Here is an 8,971-nt window from a genome sequence, read left to right as displayed (position 1 = left end):
TTCAAGCGAGAAACGGCGTATCTGCTACAAGTGACTTGTGGAGTTAGTTATATAGCAGAGGAAAATATAATTAATTAGCACGTACGGTTTAGTGCTTGCTTCCCATGACTTGGCCTCGATAGGCGCATGCGGCCGGTTAACGGTGTGAAAGAAAACTAAAGTTTTGTTCATTGGTAGGTGAACTTCTCTTCAAAGAAATGCAACTTGCATTAAACTAAGGAATTAATAGAGATAATGCAGGAACACGTGCGTTTTGAGCAACCATGCAACTCGGACGAATAAGCTATAGCGAAAGCACATGTTGATATTTCGTTGAATCAGTTTGGTATGCTAGGTTAAAGGACAAACAAACTACAGTTAGAAGTCTAAAATAAAAGAAAAACATTCACATGGGGCATTTCTTAATCAATGATCATTAAGCCAATGATCATTTCTTAATCAGCAAAAAGACAGTCAAGTTGAAGCCACGTGGTTAAGAGGCTGGTGCATCCGGAATCCAAATATAAAACACTGCGTTGGATGGGTCTTTGCTGCGAGACATGTGCTGCTATATTCGAATCCCCTCCAACGTAAACAATGTGCGGGAGCCACTAAGCAAAGGATCATTTTTTAATCAGCCCACGCGATTAAGAAACGATCTCAAAGCAGCCCACGGGAGCTTCACCAAGACTAGGGAATCAATCCCATGATTGCACGCGACGCTTTGCTTTGGCTCGCATGAATTAGCAGTCTGCTTGGACGCTAGCTGTGTACATTTGTCTTCCCCTTATCCTGACGGAACTGATCAAGCTACCTATTACGCGTGTATTGTCGAAAAGTATTGGGTAGCATTGTCGAGGTCACGCCGTATCGACGCGGCGGAGCTCAGCCAGTCGATGAACGGGACGACGCAGGCGGCGCATATCTCTCGACCAGAGCCAGCATGTGAAGTGCAGCAGCACCTCGCGAATCAGGTGCATCCGCCTCTCAGGTGGGAACAGGGATGGCATCACCGGCTCGTCCCAATCATTATAGGAACAACCACCTGTCTCCAGGAAGTCTGAGATTGATAAAACAACGAACTACCTGAAATGCCCCTAACTACCCACTATACTACCAGAAATTTGATGTAGTATTGCCTTATCTGGGCCGTCCAACCACAAAAACAAACGGTCCAAATTGACTTGATGCAGGTCTCTAAACCCCGGGTCCCTCCGTATCTCTGTTTTTCTCTTAGGTGTTAGGTGTTAGGTGCACGTTGAGTTTCATCACTTAGTGGTTGTTTGGATACACAGAATTAGTGATGAGTTTTCTGTAAACGGTTTTTTAGCAATTTTTTTAGCAAAACCGATTCTACAAAATAATTTTGTTAATACCAGTTTATGTAAAACTTTGTTTGGCCTAGGACAATGCCTATTTCCCTAGCGTGAGTTGGTGACGTTCCAAAGCTAGAGGCAACGCTTCATTCAACGATGGTGTTGCCAGGGCCCGGGTACCGGCGGCAAAGCAGGCTGATCATCTACTTTCTCGCTGTCATTCCCACACGGCCGGTTCATGCAGATTGCCTTCTCCGTTGAGATGCTCCTCAATCCAGCCACGCTCACGGTCGAGGTGGTCATGGGCCACCTCCAGGCATGCCTGGATGACACTAGTAGAAAAGGGGGCAATGGTCCTGGCCAGGTCAGCCCATTAGTCCCGGTTCAATCCAGAACCGGGACCAATGGTGGCATTGGACCCGGTTCGTTAGCCCCGGGGGCCGGCCGGGCCACGTGGGTTATTGGTCCCGGTTCGTCTGGACCTATTGGTTCCGGTTGGCGGGACAAACCGGGACCAATGGGCCTCACTCCTGGGCCACCACCATTGGTCCCGGTTGGTGGCTCGAACCGGGACCAAAGGCTTCCCTTTAGTCCCGGTTCATACCACCAACCGGGACTAAAGTGTTGGTCCTCGTTGCGGCCAGAGTTTAGTCCCACCTCGCCAATCGAAGGGGGCTCACACCGGTTTATAAGCCTCTCCCTCTCTGCCTTGTTAAGCCGCTCTCAAAGTGAAAATAGATGCCCTTATACAGGAAATTTGACCTAAATTCATATTGAATTTCTCTGAAGTTAGTAGAAATTTATTATGAATTTAGGTCTAATTTTCCCTATAAGCGCATCTATGCTCATTTCTAAGTAGTTTTTTATATAGTTTTTTTCTTTTTATTTCTGAGTTGTAATAAGTCATTAAAAATAAGCATCTATTCTCATTTTTTTAGATAAGTTAATCACAACTATTTTTTCTTCTATTTATTTCTGAATTGTAATAAGTCATTAAAAATAAGCATCTATGCTCATTTTTTAGTTAAGTTAATCACAACTGTTTTTTCTTCTATGTATTTTTGAGTAGTTTTTTATATAGTTTTTTTTCTTTTCTGCTATATTTATTATTTTTCTTTTTATTTCTGAATTGTAATAAGTCATTAAAAATAAGCATTTATTTCTGAAACCAGATGTGCGCTTGCTCCGCATCTTCAGCAGTGTGGGACACATCAAGATTGCGCGCTCTAGCTGAAGAAACTTGACGACAGGAGCAGTCCCCTGATGTTCATTGGCTACGAGATTGGCTCCAAGGGTTACATGAAGTATAACAATGGGAATCGATATGGGCGTCCATGGCTCCGCTCGCGATGGCCGGCGTGGTGGCATTTGCCGTGTGGGCGACCGTAATTCCAATGAGGTGAAACGTGCAGGCACGCACACATGCAGTAGCAGTGCAGTACCAGTTTGAACGCAAAGACGAAATGAATCCATCTCAAACGTAACTGATGGCGCGCCGGCAATTTATGAATCCCCCTTCTCACCAAGTTGAATTGGCATTCAGGCAAGGATGATGGTTACCCTTGATATAATTACTAACTCTGCTTGCTAGATTTTAGATGCTCTCGTTGTCTTGTTACCTTCCAGATGTTTAAGCCTACCATGTTGCCCACATACAACCATGACTTCCACTTCATAGCAAACCTTGTGTTGGAAACATTACCTCTTGCTCAAGAAGGTTGACAACCTTTTGAAATGTTGGAGTAAGATTGTTTTGTGTTGGTTGTGCAGGTACCGAGGATTTGGGTTACAGAAGAAATCCCTATTAGTTTGATAAACATTGGTTCTCAATCGAGGGAAATACTTATGCTGGGTTAATTCACTCTTACACTTGAGAGTTACCCAACCATTCTTACAAGAGAGGAAACACTCGAGAGCTGACACATGCGCCTCTTTCAAAGCCAGCGAGTTCTATGTATGACGTCTCATGCAGGGACGTCAAGTCATGCATGCTCTCAGCAGGTACTATATGGTGGCTCTGGTTTGGTTGGCATGTTTTTCTTGTTGCTGCTCGATCAAAAATGGTGCGACGACAGTCACTGAAAGCAAGGCGGTATGATACGTCTTTTCCTTCTAGTATCTTCTCCAAAGGTATTCGGTTATTGAGGCAACAGTAGCTGGACATGGGATGATGGTAGAGATGGCGTCAACGATGAGTTTGCGAACTCGAGTGGAAACAAAAGATCTCTAATCAGGTTATGTCGACGCGCGCCCGTTGTGTCCGTGCTAAAGGTGTTGGATCGAAGCTTGGCTTTGAGGATGAGAATCCCAAGATCAACACTGGGTTCGACTCGTCTTCATTGGCGCACGCGCGATGATTCTTTCTTGCAAGCGTAACATAAAGGTTGTGTACTTTTTGTTTTGAGTTTGTCTTTTATCATAGGGTTAGTAGCTGTTGGTGGAGTTTGTGTCGCCGGCATGAGGCCTCGGGTATTTTTTGTGGGTTGATATTGTTGACGGCTGGATTTTGAATATTAACTTTTAGGATTAAGATAGAGCCTCGTAGGATGATCTCCTCTGTAAAGCCAGCATTAACGTAGAGTAATTAACTTGGGCGTGTTTCAGCTCTCGAGGAGACGAATGGCCGCTGCTGGATTAATTACTACGTTTGAACACAACGAGGTTGAAAAAAGGAGAGGGAGAGGTCGTGCTTGTGATTTATATAAATGGGCCTCTCTCAGCAATCAGCAATTCACCCTCGCCGTCTCCTCTCCCTGAACCTCACTCTCGCCGTTTCCTCCACCGGCTCGTCTCATCCTCTCCCACCCCGGCCGGCGATCCCTCCATTCTTGGATCAGTAAGTGCATGCAGACATCACCGTGTACTCCATCTCATATATCATGCGATTCACATCTCAGATCCTATGCATATATGATTCTCGCAGCTCTACTACATACGGGAGGTTTGTGAGGCATGGCTTTCGCTGGCGTGTCTCTCATCGCCGACGGCAGGCTGTGCGCCTCCACCGAGTCCGTCTTCAACTGCGGCGCCGACAGCGGGTACCACTTGCTCGTTGTCGAAGGCTACTCCCGCACCAAAGAGACAACTCCCAACGGGAAGTGGATCCAGTCTCGTCCTTTCATCGTTGGAGACCGTCGCTGGAAGGTCCGCTACTACCCTAATGGCTATGGCGAGAATGACCAAGAGTTTATCTCGCTTTTCCTTTCCCAGGACGAATATCTCAGGAACTATGTCCAGGCTCACGTTGTCTTCAGTTTCATTGACCAACCTGAGTTGCGAGTGCCAAACCTCATCTGTCAAAGCCAACCATGTTACTTCTATTATGGCTGCAGTCTTAGTGATCAGCCAGGAAGATTTGTGACAAGGGAGGCTTTCGAAAGATCAAGCCATCTCAAGAATGACAGCTTCGTACTACGGTGTGATGTTGTTGTCCTTGACAAGAAGGATGACGAGAGCGATGAGGAAGAGGAGGAGGAGCATGCTCGTCCGTTCATTAAATTGCCACCGTCCGACTTGCCAACCCATTTTGGCGACCTGCTCCTAAGCAAGGAAGGTGCCGACATTACATTTCAAGTTGGCGGCAAAAAGTTAGCTGCACACCGCTGTGTGCTTGCAGCCAGATCTACTGTCTTCAAGACACAACTCTATGGTGGCGCCATTAGTGAGGGCGCTGTTGCACTTGCACCAAGTGTTGTGAATATAGATGGCATTGAAGCAAATGTCTTTGCTGGCTTGCTTACTTTCATCTACACTGACGGAATGCCTGTCTTTGAGGATGCAATGCCTATTGGGTTTATGAATAGTGACAAAGGTGAAAAGCATGCAACATGGCTGCTGCAGTTGCTTGAAGCTGCAGAGAAATATGATCTCAAAAAGTTGAAGTTGGTCTGTGAAGAGAAGTTTGCCAATCTGATATGTGAGAAGAGGGTTGCAGACGTTATTGTCGTGGCTGAGCGGAGACGGTGCCGCTGGTTGAAGGAGGCCTGCTTGGAGTTCATCAAAACTCACACCAGTTTGCACAAAGCTTTTACGGCGGATGGCCTGGAGCAGATAATCAGGACCTGCAGCCCCGCCGTTCTCGAAGAGCTCATTTCCTCATTTGCTTCCAAAGACGGTGCAGGTTCGTACTTCTTGTATATAGACATATAGTACCAATCCGACCCTAGATATGGCAGGGTCACTGTCCATGCATGTGTCAATCGTTCAGTGGCTTTGAGTACTTACTGTTCTAACTCTGATTGCAAGTTTGTGTGTCATGCATCCCACTAAATATATCTTTTCTGCACTCTTTCATTTGCATCAGTTGCCACCAGGCGCAGTTGGCTAAGCTGAAGCCGGAGATGCTGGATCCAAGAGGCGCAGGACGGATGAGGCCTAGAGATCATGCTGGGTTTCTCTAGTTTGCCTTAGAGCTGATGTTGAAGCTGGAAACCCCAGCAAAGCATCTTATCTTTTGTTCTGGTTGAATGTTGGAATACTGAATATGCATGCATGGGGTCTTTGGTAGACCGTCCGTTTGGGTAAAATGCCTTTTATCTGAAAAATATAATGAAGATAACATCTTCTGGCAATCATGAACTTGGAAAGGGTGGTTATGGTGTGGTTTTCAAAGGAAGACTACATGATGATGGACCGATTACTGTGAAATTCTTGCATTGTCTCAAAGAAAAAGTCAGGAATTTCAGCAAATGTACGTGTTTTCCAAAAATTCTTCAAAATGTGTTTATTCAAAAATTTCACAACTGTTAGAGAAATGATTGGGATTCCAATTTTTTTTCATGTATTATAATTTGTTTTGAATTTCAATCAATGTTTCCGTTTTCATAATTTTCCCAAAAATTTCAAAAAATGATGGTCTTATGCTTCTGTTACAAAAATTGTTCGCAATTACAAAAATGTTTGTTGTTTTTCCATTTATTTTCTGGAGTTGCAAAAAAAATTCACGTTCCAAAAATTGTTTGTGTTTCCATAATAATTTGGAATTAGAAAAATGTTGCGGTTTAAAAAACATTTGCGTTTCAAAAATCTTCATGATTTTTAAAAAATGTTTCACTTTATATATTTGTTCAAAAAATCTGAAAAGTGTTTGGGATTCACAAAAAAATCACGTTTTGTTCCAAAAAAATATTTTGCGTTGGAAGTTTTTAAAAATATTCTCCATGATGTTATTATTAAGGTTTCGCGCTGCCCCGTTGTACCCCGTTGGTCGAAGTCTGGAGGTCCCTTGTTCGAACTCTTGCCGGCTTGGTTTCATTTTTGAAGCGCTGCTATATGCTACCTTAATGGGCCAGCCCAATCGGTGGTCTTCTGTACGTTTACGTCCAGCGGGCTACCCACCACCGTACATACAAAAGTAAGTACGACTTGTGAAATTACTATATTACCCTTTATACGTTTTAGGAGGGGGGTTGTACCGAAGCGGGTCTCTTGGGTAAAATGCCTTTTATCTGGAAAATATAATGAAGATAACATCTTCTGGCAATCATGAACTTGGAAAGGGTGGTTATGGTGTGGTTTTCAAAGGAAGACTACATGATGATGGACCGATTACTGTGAAATTCTTGCATTGTCTGCAAAGAAAATGGGGATACTTACTTAATGAAACGGATTAACAAAGAGGGGAGACCCGTTAGTCCGATCAAGAACGCAACGAAATGGGGTAACGTCCTAGGTGTCATCGCCTGTGAAAACTGTGGCATCAACGTTAGATGCTTAAGGGGACCTAAAAACAAGCCATGGCCAAACCTCCTATTAGGAAAGATGAGAGATATTTTCAAGTTCAACGACCGAGCCAATGCACTTGCAGAGTGCCATGCGTGTGTTCACTAAGGCCTCGAATAGTAATAGATACCGTGCATATAAGCTACTAGACGATTGGTGTAATTTAGAGGATATCAAAAAGCTATATCCTAGTACTACCAATGAGGAATGGAAGGAGTTTCTTCATTACCGAGACTCGGATACATACAAATAGGACAAAGAAAAGTTTGCGCAGCTCCGAGGCCAAATTGTAGGGAATCACAGTCTAGGCACCCGTGGTTGTGAAGTTAAGCAGCCAATCTGGGATAAGCATGATGATATGTTTTCTTCACAAGGTCAACAGACACCCTTTAGTAATATCTTGGATCCGTGTGCCAAAATGTATTTTCGATCTCTAGCATTGCTTCATAAAGAAACCAGATTCTACTACTACGAGGACCCTGTGGTTGCGAAGGCGGCCGAAAGAGCAGTACGTAATTAGCCTATACAACCATGCTTTCCATCATATATATGTTTAGGAGCAGTTTCTAAATGATATTAGTTTGTTCATGTAGGCAAATTTTACCCAAAACAAACCAAGCTCTAAAGAGTCGCTAGATGCCCCAAGGTGGTCATCCGACCCAATTCTGTATGCCGTCCAAAGGAAGAGAGAGCCCACATAATGCCGTAAGCTCGGTTCCGGTAGTACTTTCTGGGATGCCTACTATCCCCCAAGGAAACGATGACTAAGTCGGAAAAGAAAGAAGGGGCAGAGACAATATAGATCAGTTAGTGAACGAAAGGTTAAAGGAAGTCTTACCTGATTTTATGGCAGAGGTTCGGAAGCATATTTAGTCCAAAAGGTTGACAAATATGCTAGAAATGGTTGATACGGTGCCGTCCCTTGCTCCCACAAAGATCAGAAGCCCCTCGGTCATTAGTGTCATGCATGGTCATGGTGGGTCACCACATTCGTTGGATGAAGAATTTCCTTGCACTCTCCTAGCTTGAGTGAGTACTAGCGGTGACTTGTTGGAGGTAGCAAAAGCTAGTCTTTATAGGAAATGTCATGCACAACAACAAATTGGATGAGAACATGCGGAAGGTTTCTTTGCTTAACGTGTTCCCACAATAGCACAATTCGATTCTGCCACAGAACATTTATAGAAGAAGGTGATGACCATATCCCCTTGCGGAATGCATGCTTTGATGGTTACCTCAAGTGGCCTGCAATGCATATCATAATGGAAAAGCCGTCCCCAAACAAAACACCGTCTCCAAGCATCCCCGGCATTGCAACACGATCACCATCTCCCAACATCCTCTAGGTCTTTGCAACCCCGTATCGGCTAAGGATGTGCACGAAGAGCACATGCTTGAAGAACCACAAAATCATAATTATGCAGCAGATGAGGAGACGCCGCCAGCCCATCCCGAGACGCAACCTTGCAAAAAAACAAAGTTTACTCCAACAACACTCAAGAATTTGGTGGCCCAAAAAGCGATGTCTTGTCCGTCCGCTTTTGTCCAAACGGTGAAAAAAAGAAACACGCATCTAAATGCTATGAAAATGAATAGTAAGGCAAAAACTTCTTTCACCACAAGTACAAATGGTAGACCACCTGTAAAGGAGGCATCGAAGAAGTACTTGGCATATGAACCCAAAAGCACCTGTCTATATCCCGTGTCTAAAAATGCTACCAGACAATGTGTACGAGCACCTGAGCTAGCCAATAATAAGCAAGGATCGATTATTAACCCAACACAATACACTGCGAAGGTGCCAAAGGTATATACTTTGTTTGAAAAATTCAGCAGGGACAAAATATATGTAGATTTTAAAGAGATGTTCTATATGTTCAGATTCTATAGTCTTGAAACTTGCCTAATGAGGCTATGAGCGTTTTTTTCAAGCCATTAAGATAAAAAGGAAGAAT

The 8,971-nt window shown here is 44.0% G+C and overlaps 1 pseudogene; it reads left to right on the top strand.

Annotated features, from left to right (window-relative positions):
* Nucleotides 1-4,247: 4,247 nt before the first annotated feature.
* The window catches only part of LOC123133044 (BTB/POZ and MATH domain-containing protein 3-like), a 67,057-nt pseudogene continuing 62,333 nt past the window's right edge, over nt 4,248-8,971 (top strand).

The sequence above is a fragment of the Triticum aestivum genome, chromosome 6B, assembly GCF_018294505.1.
Source record: "Triticum aestivum cultivar Chinese Spring chromosome 6B, IWGSC CS RefSeq v2.1, whole genome shotgun sequence".
In the NCBI taxonomy this organism is placed as follows: domain Eukaryota; kingdom Viridiplantae; phylum Streptophyta; class Magnoliopsida; order Poales; family Poaceae; genus Triticum; species Triticum aestivum.
This window is presented reverse-complemented; position numbering and strand designations above follow the sequence as displayed.